Below are 14577 nucleotides of genomic sequence, written 5' to 3'. Positions count from 1 at the left end.
CCGACCGAGCGAATTTGCGCACCCTCCTCTTCAAGAAGCTGCACGAACGATACAAGTTCCCGGTGGACTGCTCAGAAAAGCATCTCATGCGGAACAAAGTGCACAATGCCGCCCTCACGAAGATGAGCACCGCCCTCGCTAGTTGGAGGAACCGAGTGAAGAAAATGATTAATAGTGGTGAGAGTTACGAGAAGATCAAGGAGTCAAATCCCTCGATCACCGAGCAAGACTACGCTGATTTCAAGATCAAGTGCGAGAGCGAGTCAACGTCGGATTCTAGTCGATGGGGGAAGGACATGCGAAAACTGAACTTAGGCACCCACAAACTTGGTCCTGGCGGTTTTAGGGTGGCGCAACCGAAATGGGACGCCGCGGATAAGGAGCGTGTGAAGAACGGCCTCGAGCCCCTCTTCCCGCAATACAAAAACAAGCAAACCAGGAACTTTCTCCGGCCCTAGCACCGTATTGACCGGAAACAAAGGAGCTCACCACCACTCCGGATGTGAAGCAGTTTGAGGCTCTTCTGGTAAGGAATGCACCCGCTTAATTAGCTCCTTTATGGTTGCATTCTTATTGATGAATCCAAATTTCTAAATGGTTCATGCATGTTCCTCCCGTAGGCTAAGGAGGTTGCTGCGTAAAGTGAAAAGGAAGCTAGTAGCGGCACGGGGTCCACGAGCTCCTCGCAGTGTGCCCCTTGGGACAACCCTTTAAATAGGGCATTGAATGCCCACAAGAAGAGGGATCCATTGAGTAAGCCGACGTCGGCTGGTCGTGTGGTCGGCGAAGGATGCTCTATGAAATGGTCGAATACTATAAGTCGGGAAAAAGGAGAAAAAGGCCACCATCGATGAGAAGGAGGTCGCACAGCTCAAGGCACAAGTTGCGCAGATCCCGACATTGGTCCAGGAGCAAGTGCGGCAACAAGTGCAACATATCGTGGAGACCCAACAGAGGACGCAACGACAACAAGTGGAGGACCAAGTGGGCACGACGCTTAGCTCCATCATCCCTACCTTGGTTGCCGGTCAGGACGCGTGGTACAGGGGAGGAAAAAGGGGCCTCCCCCGGTTCCCAGTTTCACGGGCAACAACTCCCACAACGTGGAGCCATCGGTGAGTCCGCAGGCGGCAACAATGGTGTCTCCGGCGGCACCAACATTGGTGGCTCCCGCGGTGCCAACCTTGGTGGCTCCCGCGGCGCCAACCTTGGTGGCTCCCGCGGCGCCAACCTTGGTGGCTCCCGCGGCGCCAACCTTGGTGTCTCCCGCGGCGCCATTACTTCAGCTCAATGAACCCGTCGCTGCGGATAATACGCCGCCCGGCACTGCGCCAACAAGCGGCCACTCCATCAGTGGCACGCCCGCCGTCGGCGGTGCCTCGACCTTAGCCGAGCTGGACGCCATCACGGTAACCAACCCTCGTCTCCGATGACTTCCATATCCTTGCCTTTGACTACGCTAGCCATCCCTAACGCCCTACATGTTTTCCGCAGGGTGCCGCCGCCGACGTCCCATGCACTCTCCTCGCATTTTGTGAACGGCGAGTTGATCGATGTTGCCAAGGCCAAAATCGTCTCAACCGAGCAACCGCCGCTACACGGTGTACCCATGGCACCCGACGTGTATAGGATTCAACTGGTTCGGGTGCTTAGTGGCTACGATGACGTGGTACCTCCCTTTCAACCCCATGGCGCCGACGAAGATGAGGTCCTTACCCTCCACCAATGCTTCAATTGGTCCATGGTTTGGCCAAAGAGCCGCATTCGTTTGGGGCGAGCGACACCACCCCACCGGACAGCACCCCAAGCCGTGCCGGCGCCAAGCCATGGCAAGACCACCCCAACGGTGCCGCCATCAGCCGACGAGGACATGCATATGGCACGAGATCCGAACGATGGTCCGGACGAGGACGTACGTTCGCCAACCTCGGACCGCAACTTCGATTTTGGGGTGATGGACTACGATCTCAGTAGCCAACCCTCTCAAGCTGCCGCCAGGGGAAAACCTATTGCAACAAGCGGCGCCTATTCGTTCTCGGGAGACGCCTCCAGACTGCCGACTTCACCGAGACTCAGCCGATAGCCGAGGTGAGAAGTGTTATCGGTCCTAACACACCGAAGAAGGCTTGCGAAGAGGAGAATGCAGTCCCGAGTAAATATAAAGCCGAAGGGACGGAAAAGAAAGAAGAAGGACGACAAGTCCGCCGGCCCAGCCGGCACCTATCCGTGCTCGGGACGGGCCACCAGTGCCCAAGAATATCGAGGCGAGGGTGCATGTGTCGGGTGAGCGGATGCTAATTCAAAGATTGTACGATGCTGCACCCGGTCCTATGCGATCTCTCGGTTGACGGTATTCAGTTTATGGAGGAGCGGCGTCTCAGGGAGAAAGATCATGGATACCCAGGTGTATATTGCCAAGGTGCCCTCGGGCCATGGCTTTGTCGATAGTGGCTTCGCGGAGAAGATCTTCCTGCGGTATGATGACATCTTCGCCATGCCGAACGGTTATCCGCCGCACTACACCTTCATTCGCCTATACTCGCTCAGCAAGGCGATGCGGATCATTAGACACAACATCCCGGACATCGCGATAGCCGACCCCTTCTACATGCGTGCCGTCCACTTGGCCACCGCCGGAGACCGGGCAATCGCGAGTGGATACCTCAAAGACTTCTTTCTAGCGAACCGAAGAAGTGTAACATCCTCCTCGCCCGTATTTCCCGAGTAAGTCACCCCTCACCGTACCGGTCTTAACTCGTGATTTTTTTAGATTTCAATCGTCATGTTCTTAAACATTATGTGTTCTACGCAGAGACAAAACCTGCACACTCATCTCCATAACCCGAAACATTCCGTGGCCACATACCTCGATGCGGACGGTAAGTCAACCACGGACTACACGAATGTCAAGGGCGTACTTGATGATGCTCTCAATGCCTACGTCAAAGCGAAAGGCAACATGCAGAGGCCAAATGTTAGGTACGGGAAGCATGTGTTCAAGCACCAAACAAAGTTTCCCTGCGTCAAGAAGCCGCCTTCTAGTAACAAGGATGCCTACTACGCCCTCTATCACATGGATAAGTTCATACGGGACCAGCAGGCAACTTACGCTACCCGAGCATCTCGTAGACCGGGCCAACAAATTGTCGCGGGTCCCCGACGACGGCATCAAGCAAGACTTCTTCCGCATCCAAGTAGAGTTTTGTGAAATCATCCATCAAGATGTCGTTAGAAGCGCGGGGAGTTCTACGCCGGCTATCAGCCGTCAAACAGATGACATAGACACAATGCTCCAAATGCAGGGTGACGACTACCGCTCATGGATGTGCTTGAAGAAAGGCGGCGGTTTTATCCACGCTCCGAGAAAGTCTTGATGTGCGAGCCTAGTTATGTAGTTGTGAACTAAAGACGAGCTTGTGTTGTAATAAACTTTATCCAGACACTTTACTTGCATGTCTGTTTAATTACTAGTTCGGCTATGTTTGTGAACTTATATATATGGCTCTGTCGTTTTCCGCACTTGATTTGGTCCTTAATTTTGTTTGCATATGCCGATGATTAGAATGGTTGGTCACTTGTACACTCGGGGTGGAGCAAGCGAGCCCGGTGTGATGGCACAAATATCCATGTCTTGTGCATCCTACCTGGCCTCGCTTACTCCATCCCTGAATGTTAAAATTTGTTTTGACCAACAATGTATGAGGCCCTCGTCATTCCATTTGCTTTGGTTTTTCGAATGCCGATGATTAGAATGGTTGGTCACTGTACACTCCGTGAAGGCATCAACGAGCTCTGGTGTGATGACACAAATATCAATCTCTTGTGCATCCTACCTGGTCTCGCCGACTCCTTCACGGAATGTTAATATTTGTTTTGACCAACAATGTATGAGGCATATGCTCTTTCTTCCATTTTAGTGCCGATGATTAGAATGTTCGGTCAACTGTACACTCCAGGGTGTCGCTAGTGAGCCTGGTGTGATGGCACAAATATTAATCTCTTGTGCATCCTACCTAGCCTCACTAACGCCATCCCGGGATGTTCATATTTGTTTCGACCAACAATGTATGAGGCCCTTGTCATTCCATTTGCTTTGGTATCTCAAAATGCCGATGATTAGAATGTTTGGTCACCTATACACTTGGGGAGGGGTCGATGAACCTCGGTGCGATGACACAAGTATCAATCTCTTGTGCATCCTTCTTGGTTTCGCTGACCCCTTCCCTAAATGTTAATATTTGTTCCGACCAACAATGTATGAGGCATATGCTCTTTCTTCCATTTTAGTGCCGATGATTAGAATGTTTGGTCAATCAGTACACTCGGGGTGTCGCTAGTGAGCCTGGTGTGATGGCACAAATATCAATCTCTTGTGCATCCTACCTGGCCTCACTGACGCCATCCCGGGATGTTCATATTTGTTTCGACCAACAATGTATGAGGCATTCCATTTAGTTCATACTAGCTACTTTGTCTCTTATTTGAGTTGGCACTTCTTAATTGCATTGGCCGATGATTAAATTTTGTGGTCACTACACTTGGGGGAGGTGTTAGTGAGCCTGGTGCGATGACACAAATATCAATCTCTTGTGCATCCTACTTGGTGTCGCTAACACCTTCCCTATATGTTAATATTTGTTCCGACCAACAATGTATGAGGCCCTTGTCATTCCATTTGCTTTGGTATCTCAAAATGCCGATGATTAGAATGTTTTGGTCACCTATACACTTGGGGGAGGGGTAAGTGAACCTGGTGCGATGACACAAGTATCAATCTCTTGTGCATCCTACTTGGTTTCACTGACCCCGTCCCTAAATGTTAATATTTGTTCCGACCAACAATGTATGAGGCATGCCTTTTAGTTCATACTACTTGGATCGTTTTTGAGTTTGCTCTTATTCGTTGCAAACATCTATGAGCGTGCACTAATGTTTCTTTGGCTTGTTCATATATGTGCAGATATGACGTGGTATGTCGTGTACAAGGGAAAGGTTCCCGGAGTCTACAACGACTGGGAGGAGTGTCGGAGACAGGTTCACCGTTTTAGCGGTAACAGCCTACAAAGGGTACACCACTAGAGCGGAGGCCGAAGACAGATACGCACGCTATCTGGCGGGAGAGAGGACGGAGCGGAGGAGGAACCGGATGAAGAACACTTTCATCGGGACGGTGCTAGTAGTGACTCTAGCTCTCTTCTATGTGATTGTACTTTAGATGATCGATCTTGTGTAATCATTTGCGACTTTGTAACCCCGTAACTTGCATTGTAACCTCGTAACTTCTCTAATGTGAAATCTTGTGAATCATGTGGGGCTAATGTGAAGAACTATGTATGGATGAGCTGTGTTGTTGTGTATATGTGTTATATATCCCGTATTGTGCTATTGTACCATATACAACCTGTATAAATACCTGCCAGGATACAAAAAAAATCGAAATTGTAGCAGTGGCGCACTGGTCGCCCATCAGTGGCGCACTGCCACTAAGTAGCAGTGGCGCACTGCCCTGGCTCCAGTGGCGCACTGCCCTGTGATCCCCTACGATTCTAGCAGTGGCGCACCAGGCACTTCAGCAGTGGCGCACGTCCACACGCAGCAGTGGCGCACTTCCACACGCAGCAGTGGCGCAGCACCTCGCCGAAGCAGTGGCGCACCCCAAAGTCTAGCAGGTGGCGCACCTTGGCTAGACAAGTAGTGGCGCAAGTGCAGCTGACCAACAATGGCGCACCAATTTGGAGTGATAGTGGCACACTCGTCTGGACATGTCAATGGCGCACCACGCAGAGGCGCCACCGTTATCAAGGATAGTAGTGGCGCACCACTAGTGCGCCACTACTAGGAGTTAGCAGTGGCGTGATAACAGTGGCGCACCACTAGTGCGCCACTGATGGCTATATGTGGTGCGCCACTGAATGCCTTTTTCCTAGTAGTGAAGATAGCAGAGGACAATGTGCTTCACCTCCGCCATGGTAGACGAGTGGGACGAGCCGGGGCCGAAGAAGTAGGAGAGTAGCCCCCGATTTCGCTAGACACGATGACGCCTATCTAGTGCCGATGCAAGTGCCGGAGACAAAGAAGACGAGCTCCTCCAGAGAATAACGACGACATAGTGCCGGAGTAGAAGGAAGGAACCTACCGGTGGGGTAGATCTACCTCCTCGCCGCTACCCCACCGCCGGTATCAAAATAGGAAAAGAGGATTTTGGGTGGTGGTGGGGTGGTTAAGCAAGAACGATTCGGTGTCGGTGTCGGTGCCGGAGACGAAGAAGATGAGCTCCTCCAGGGTACGACGACGACATATTGTCGGACTAGAAGGAAGGAACCTGCCGGTGGGGTGGATCTGCCTCCCCGCCGCCCGCCGGTGTCAAAATAGGAAACGAAGATTTTGGGTGGTGGTGGGGTGGTTAAGCAAAAAGGCCAAGGCACCGATGGCGGACGAGTGGGATGAGCCGGAGTCGGAGAAGTATGAGAGTAGGCCCCCCTTCGCTAGACACTGCGACGCTGATCCGGTGCCGGTGCCCGAGACGAAGAAGACGAGCTCCTCCAAAGAACGACGACACCATACTGCCGGAGTAGAAGGAAGGAACCCGCCGGTGGGGTAGATCTTCCTCCTCGCCGCCACCGCCGGCATCAAAATAGGAAAAGACGAATTTTGGGCGGTGGTGGTGGTAAGCAAGAAGGCAAGGCACCGATGCTACAGATGCAAACGCCGGACCACCACCAGCTTCCGCACGCCGACGGCCGAGCCACGCCCGCCCACGGGACACACACACACACGAAGCGGAACACGAAGCACGACCACCGCGAATTGCAGTGCGCCGCCCAAATGCGGAATGCCAAACCGAACCCAACCCAACAAATCTCGCCAGCCGGCATCCAGGCTGCAGGTTCGGAGCGGATTGTGATTAATCCCTTCCAACCCGATCCCGGCTGCGCGCGGTGCAGCAGCGCCGGCCCCCACAAAATTCCATGCCTTTATCACCTCCACCCCACGGCCGGCCTCCCTCTCGCTCGCTATAAATCTCTCGCCTTTGCTAGCTCTCCGCCTACCCCGCCTCCTCCCACTCCAATCTCTCCACCTACCCGGCCGCGCGCGCACGCAAGACTAGGGTTTTGGCCACTTACGAGTCGGCGGCAGGATCGACATGGAGAGGGAGGGTCACGGTCACCCCGCGTCCGCCGCCGCCGCCACCCCCATCCGCCGCTGGGCGGAGGACGTGATCGTGCTGTCGTCGGGGAGGCCGTCCGCGGAGGCGGCGGACCTGCCGCCGCCGGAGAAGCTCTACTACAAGACCAAGCTCTGCGACAAGTACGAGACCAGCGGCCGCTGCACCTACGAGGACGGCTGCACCTTCGCGCACGGCCGCGCCGAGCTCCGCCCGCCGGTCCCGCCCCTCTCCTCCGCCCCGCCCCACGGCTTCGGCGGCGGCGTCTGGCGCAGGCCGCCCGGCCCCGACCAGGACCACCGCGGCTACGGCGGTGGCGGCAAGGTGTGCCACAATTTCAGGGACAAGGGCTCCTGCCATTTCGGGGACAAGTGCGCCTTCCCCCACGCGTCCCCCGCCCCCGGTACGTACTTCCACTACGCTCGCCCTGCTTGCTTTCCTCCCAGCAGATCTCGCACGTGCCCGTGCATGGCCCGATCGCGCCGGGATCTCACGGATTCCACACCTCGTTTTTCCTTTCAGGTGCGCAGATTCGCGGCCCCGGCGGGGAGCACAAGCTGGCGGCGGACGCGCGGAGGAGCGCGGCGCCCGCCACGGCGCCGCCGCGCTACGTCGGCGCGCCCCCGGCCCCCGGGAGGGCGTTCCCGCCGGTGCCCGGCAAGGCGACCGTCCTGGAGCGGCTGGCCCTCCGCAAGACCAGCGGCATCTACGGCGACTGGCCGGAGCAGTACTCCTCCTCCTGATCGATCACACCGGCCGATCTCTCCAGCAAACAAACACCATGCGCGCGCGCCCGCAAGCGTATAGGCCATATATACAACAATTAATCCGCCGTTGCGAATCGCAGTCAACATAACAAAAAGGGGACGCATTTCCTAAGTTGATGATAATTTCGATTTCTGTTGTTCAGTCCGTGCATGCGAAAAATCCATGTAATCCGTATCAGCAAACCTGCGTCGCTGTCCCCGTATTATGAGAACTGAATATTCTGTCTCCAGTTGATGTTTTTCTGTCCGTCGTCATCATCTCCGCCTGTGTTTTCTGTGGGCCTTCACGGCCCATTGGGCTCCCATTTCTCGCTTTAGTCGTTCGTTATATATTCGAGAGAGATGCGGATCTGTTCATTTGCAGGGGACTGACTGGATCCCTGGGAGCAGAGCTGCAGTCTTCCGGACCTACCTGCAGGGGTGGAAGAAGAAGAAGAGGAAGCATGGGATCTGGTGTTGGAGCCGTCCTGGTGCTAGTGGCAGCATGTATAGCACTGACGCCACCCTGCGCTCTGGCTTCTTCTCGTAAGTAAGTTCATCTTGCCCCTCTATCCCTCTGCTGTCAGGATCATGGTTGGATTTGGGGCACCGGGTCCCAGGAGACGTGTTTCTGTCTAGAGATTAATTGGGCATGTCTGTCTTGATCCAGTTTCTAGTATTCAATATTCGCTGATTTATGGTTTGATCTGTACAATAGTTGTTGAGAGCAGCTTGTTTCTGCTGATAGTAGTAAATGCAGGGTCAACAAGTTTAGTGCCCCCAACCCTGCATATTGATTCAAGTCTGATCACAATCTTGCCTCTGTACTAGCATACTCCCCACCATTTTGAGTTAATTGATGAAATGGTCGAACTGGCACTAGCTTCAGTTCAGAAGGCCTGAATTAACCTACCAAACATAATATATCTATACTGGAGTTGTTGGCTCAAGCTCGATTGAGATGCTTTGATGATCGTACAGTTTACATCATCAGTTTGGACTAATTGATAACCACCGAAGTAGAATTTAACATCAGCTACAGAAAGAGCCTAGTACATTACATTTTCCGTCGAACACCCGCCAAAATGCCCGTCCCATTTTTATTTAAGGAGAGAAAACCATGACCCACCCCCTGCGGAGCACGGCACTCGAACGCGCGTGGTGGGTTGTGCGTGTGCCTGCGCGCATGCCACTAGCCATCAGGCCAACGCCCGGTTCCCAAAAGTAAATTGCAATAATAACATATAAGGCGTATTTCTATCTGGAGATGAACTGTGTATGGCTGGCTTGATTCAGTTTCTAGGATTGGATTTTCACTGCTTTAAGGTTTCATCTGTTCAATAGTTGTTGATGTGGGCAGCTATATTAAATGCAGGGCCAACCCATAAAGTGCCCACAGCCTTGCATATTTATTCAATTCTGATCACAATATTTCCTCTGTTATGGCATACTCACCATTTTGAGTTAATTGGTGAGATGGTCAAAGTGACACTAGTTCAGTTCAGAAGACCTGAGTTAAACTGCCAAACATAGTATTATTATCTATACTGGAGTTGTTGGTTTAAAGCTTGAGTGAGATGCTTTGATGATCATTTTAGATAACAATAGCTACAGAAAGAGCCAAGTACATTACATTTTTTGTCGAACACCCGCCAAAATGCTCGTCCCTTTTTTATTTAAGGAGAGGACCATGACGCACTCCATGTGGAATATGGTACTCGAACGCGTGTGGTGGGTTGTGCGTGCGCCTGCACGCATGCCACTAGCCATCTGGCCAACACCCGGTTCCCAAAAGTAAATTGCAATAATAACATATAAGGCGTGTTTCTATCTGGAGATGAACTGTGTATGGCTGGCTTGACTCAGTTTCTAGTATTGGATCTTGACTGATTTAAGGTTTCATCTGTTCAATAGTTGTTGACGTGGGCAGCTGCCTCCACGCCGCCGTTCCCGGGTATCAAAATAGGGAAAGAGGATTTTGGGCGGCGGTGGGGGTAAGCAAGAAGGTCAAGGCACCGGTGCTATAGATGCAAACACCATGGCAAACGAGTGGGACGAGGCGGGGCCGGAGAAGTAGAAGAGTAGCCCCCGCTTTCGCTAGACACGATGACACCTATCCGGTGCCGGTGCCGGTGCCGGAGACAAAGAAGATGAGCTCCTCCAGAGAACGATGACGACATAGTGCCGGAGTAGAAGGAAGGAACCTGCCGGTGGGGTAGATCTTCCTCCCGCCGCCGCCGGCAGCGGCGGCATCAAAATAGGAAAAGACGAATTTTGGGCGGTGGTGGTGGTAAGCAAGAATGCCAAGGCACCGATGCTGTAGATGCAAACGCCGGACCACCACCAGCTTCCGCACGTCGACGGCCGAGCCACGCCCACGGGACACACACACACACACGAAGCGGAACACGAAGCACGACCACCGCGAATTGCCCAAATGCGGAATGCCAAACCGAACCCAACCCAACAAATCTCGCCAGCCGGCAGCCTGGCTGCAGGTTCGGATTGTGATTAATCTCTTCCAACCCGATCCCGGCTGCGCGCGGTGCAGCCGTGCAGGAGCGCCCCCAGAAAATTCCATGCCTTAATCACCTCCACCCCACGGCCGGCCTCCCTCTCGCTCGCTATAAATCTCTCGCCTTTGCTAGCTCTCCGCCTACCCATCATCCTCCCAGTCCAATCTGTCCACCTACCCGGCCGCGCACGCACGCAAGACTAGGGTTTTGGCCACTTACGAGTCGGCGGCAGGATCGACATGGAGAGGGAGGGTCACGGTCACCCCGCGTCCGCCGCCGCCGCCACCCCCATCCGCCGCTGGGCGGAGGACGTGATCGTGCTGTCGTCGGGGAGGCCGTCCGCGGAGGCGGCGGACCTGCCGCCGCCGGAGAAGCTCTACTACAAGACCAAGCTCTGCGACAAGTACGAGACCAGCGGCCGCTGCACCTACGAGGACGGCTGCACCTTCGCGCACGGCCGCGCCGAGCTCCGCCCGCCGGTCCCGCCCCTCTCCTCCGCCCCGCCCCACGGCTTCGGCGGCGGCGTCTGGCGCAGGCCGCCCGGCCCCGACCAGGACCACCGCGGCTACGGCGGTGGCGGCAAGGTGTGCCACAATTTCAGGGACAAGGGCTCCTGCCATTTCGGGGACAAGTGCGCCTTCCCCCACGCGTCCCCCGCCCCCGGTACGTACTTCCACTACGCTCGCCCTGCTTGCTTTCCTCCCAGCAGATCTCGCACGTGCCCGTGCATGGCCCGATCGCGCCGGGATCTCACGGATTCCACACCTCGTTTTTCCTTTCAGGTGCGCAGATTCGCGGCCCCGGCGGGGAGCACAAGCTGGCGGCGGACGCGCGGAGGAGCGCGGCGCCCGCCACGGCGCCGCCGCGCTACGTCGGCGCGCCCCCGGCCCCCGGGAGGGCGTTCCCGCCGGTGCCCGGCAAGGCGACCGTCCTGGAGCGGCTGGCCCTCCGCAAGACCAGCGGCATCTACGGCGACTGGCCGGAGCAGTACTCCTCCTCCTGATCGATCACACCGGCCGATCTCTCCAGCAAACAAACACCATGCGCGCGCGCCCGCAAGCGTATAGGCCATATATACAACAATTAATCCGCCGTTGCGAATCGCAGTCAACATAACAAAAAGGGGACGCATTTCCTAAGTTGATGATAATTTCGATTTCTGTTGTTCAGTCCGTGCATGCGAAAAATCCATGTAATCCGTATCAGCAAACCTGCGTCGCTGTCCCCGTATTATGAGAACTGAATATTCTGTCTCCAGTTGATGTTTTTCTGTCCGTCGTCATCATCTCCGCCTGTGTTTTCTGTGGGCCTTCACGGCCCATTGGGCTCCCATTTCTCGCTTTAGTCGTTCGTTATATATTCGAGAGAGATGCGGATCTGTTCATTTGCAGGGGACTGACTGGATCCCTGGGAGCAGAGCTGCAGTCTTCCGGACCTACCTGCAGGGGTGGAAGAAGAAGAAGAGGAAGCATGGGATCTGGTGTTGGAGCCGTCCTGGTGCTAGTGGCAGCATGTATAGCACTGACGCCACCCTGCGCTCTGGCTTCTTCTCGTAAGTAAGTTCATCTTGCCCCTCTATCCCTCTGCTGTCAGGATCATGGTTGGATTTGGGGCACCGGGTCCCAGGAGACGTGTTTCTGTCTAGAGATTAATTGGGCATGTCTGTCTTGATCCAGTTTCTAGTATTCAATATTCGCTGATTTATGGTTTGATCTGTACAATAGTTGTTGAGAGCAGCTTGTTTCTGCTGATAGTAGTAAATGCAGGGTCAACAAGTTTAGTGCCCCCAACCCTGCATATTGATTCAAGTCTGATCACAATCTTGCCTCTGTACTAGCATACTCCCCACCATTTTGAGTTAATTGATGAAATGGTCGAACTGGCACTAGCTTCAGTTCAGAAGGCCTGAATTAACCTACCAAACATAATATATCTATACTGGAGTTGTTGGCTCAAGCTCGATTGAGATGCTTTGATGATCGTACAGTTTACATCATCAGTTTGGACTAATTGATAACCACCGAAGTAGAATTTAACATCAGCTACAGAAAGAGCCTAGTACATTACATTTTCCGTCGAACACCCGCCAAAATGCCCGTCCCATTTTTATTTAAGGAGAGAAAACCATGACCCACCCCCTGCGGAGCACGGCACTCGAACGCGCGTGGTGGGTTGTGCGTGTGCCTGCGCGCATGCCACTAGCCATCAGGCCAACGCCCGGTTCCCAAAAGTAAATTGCAATAATAACATATAAGGCGTATTTCTATCTGGAGATGAACTGTGTATGGCTGGCTTGATTCAGTTTCTAGGATTGGATTTTCACTGCTTTAAGGTTTCATCTGTTCAATAGTTGTTGATGTGGGCAGCTATATTAAATGCAGGGCCAACCCATAAAGTGCCCACAGCCTTGCATATTTATTCAATTCTGATCACAATATTTCCTCTGTTATGGCATACTCACCATTTTGAGTTAATTGGTGAGATGGTCAAAGTGACACTAGTTCAGTTCAGAAGACCTGAGTTAAACTGCCAAACATAGTATTATTATCTATACTGGAGTTGTTGGTTTAAAGCTTGAGTGAGATGCTTTGATGATCATTTTAGATAACAATAGCTACAGAAAGAGCCAAGTACATTACATTTTTTGTCGAACACCCGCCAAAATGCTCGTCCCTTTTTTATTTAAGGAGAGGACCATGACGCACTCCATGTGGAATATGGTACTCGAACGCGTGTGGTGGGTTGTGCGTGCGCCTGCACGCATGCCACTAGCCATCTGGCCAACACCCGGTTCCCAAAAGTAAATTGCAATAATAACATATAAGGCGTGTTTCTATCTGGAGATGAACTGTGTATGGCTGGCTTGACTCAGTTTCTAGTATTGGATCTTGACTGATTTAAGGTTTCATCTGTTCAATAGTTGTTGACGTGGGCAGCTGCCTCCACGCCGCCGTTCCCGGGTATCAAAATAGGGAAAGAGGATTTTGGGCGGCGGTGGGGGTAAGCAAGAAGGTCAAGGCACCGGTGCTATAGATGCAAACACCATGGCAAACGAGTGGGACGAGGCGGGGCCGGAGAAGTAGAAGAGTAGCCCCCGCTTTCGCTAGACACGATGACACCTATCCGGTGCCGGTGCCGGTGCCGGAGACAAAGAAGATGAGCTCCTCCAGAGAACGATGACGACATAGTGCCGGAGTAGAAGGAAGGAACCTGCCGGTGGGGTAGATCTTCCTCCTCGCCGCCGCCGGCAGCGGCGGCATCAAAATAGGAAAAGACGAATTTTGGGCGGTGGTGGTGGTAAGCAAGAATGCCAAGGCACCGATGCTGTAGATGCAAACGCCGGACCACCACCAGCTTCCGCACGTCGACGGCCGAGCCACGCCCACGGGACACACACACACACACGAAGCGGAACACGAAGCACGACCACCGCGAATTGCCCAAATGCGGAATGCCAAACCGAACCCAACCCAACAAATCTCGCCAGCCGGCAGCCTGGCTGCAGGTTCGGATTGTGATTAATCTCTTCCAACCCGATCCCGGCTGCGCGCGGTGCAGCCGTGCAGGAGCGCCCCCAGAAAATTCCATGCCTTAATCACCTCCACCCCACGGCCGGCCTCCCTCTCGCTCGCTATAAATCTCTCGCCTTTGCTAGCTCTCCGCCTACCCCGCTTCCTCCCAGTCCAATCTGTCCACCTACCCGGCCGCGCGCGCACGCAAGACTAGGGTTTTGGCCACTTACGAGTCGGCGGCAGGATCGACATGGAGAGGGAGGGTCACGGTCACCCCGCGTCCGCCGCCGCCGCCGCCACCCCCATCCGCCGCTGGGCGGAGGACGTGATCGTGCTGTCGTCGGGGAGGCCGTCCGCGGAGGCGGCGGACCTGCCGCCGCCGGAGAAGCTCTACTACAAGACCAAGCTCTGCGACAAGTACGAGACCAGCGCAAGGTTTCGGATTTCGTTTTGCAAAATTTACCGTCCCTGGGCGAAATGGACGAAATTCGTCTTTTCGGAAAAAATTCGGAAAACCTCGGACGAAATTGACAAACCAAAATTTGAAATCTGGGACGAAAATTGGCCGAAAATGGAACGAAAACTAAACGAAATTTGCCCAAATTTTTGAATAAAGTAGGAACAAATGTGTAGAAGAT

Source organism: Lolium rigidum, chromosome 6, assembly GCF_022539505.1.
Source record: "Lolium rigidum isolate FL_2022 chromosome 6, APGP_CSIRO_Lrig_0.1, whole genome shotgun sequence".
Taxonomy (NCBI): domain Eukaryota; kingdom Viridiplantae; phylum Streptophyta; class Magnoliopsida; order Poales; family Poaceae; genus Lolium; species Lolium rigidum.
This window is presented reverse-complemented; position numbering follows the sequence as displayed.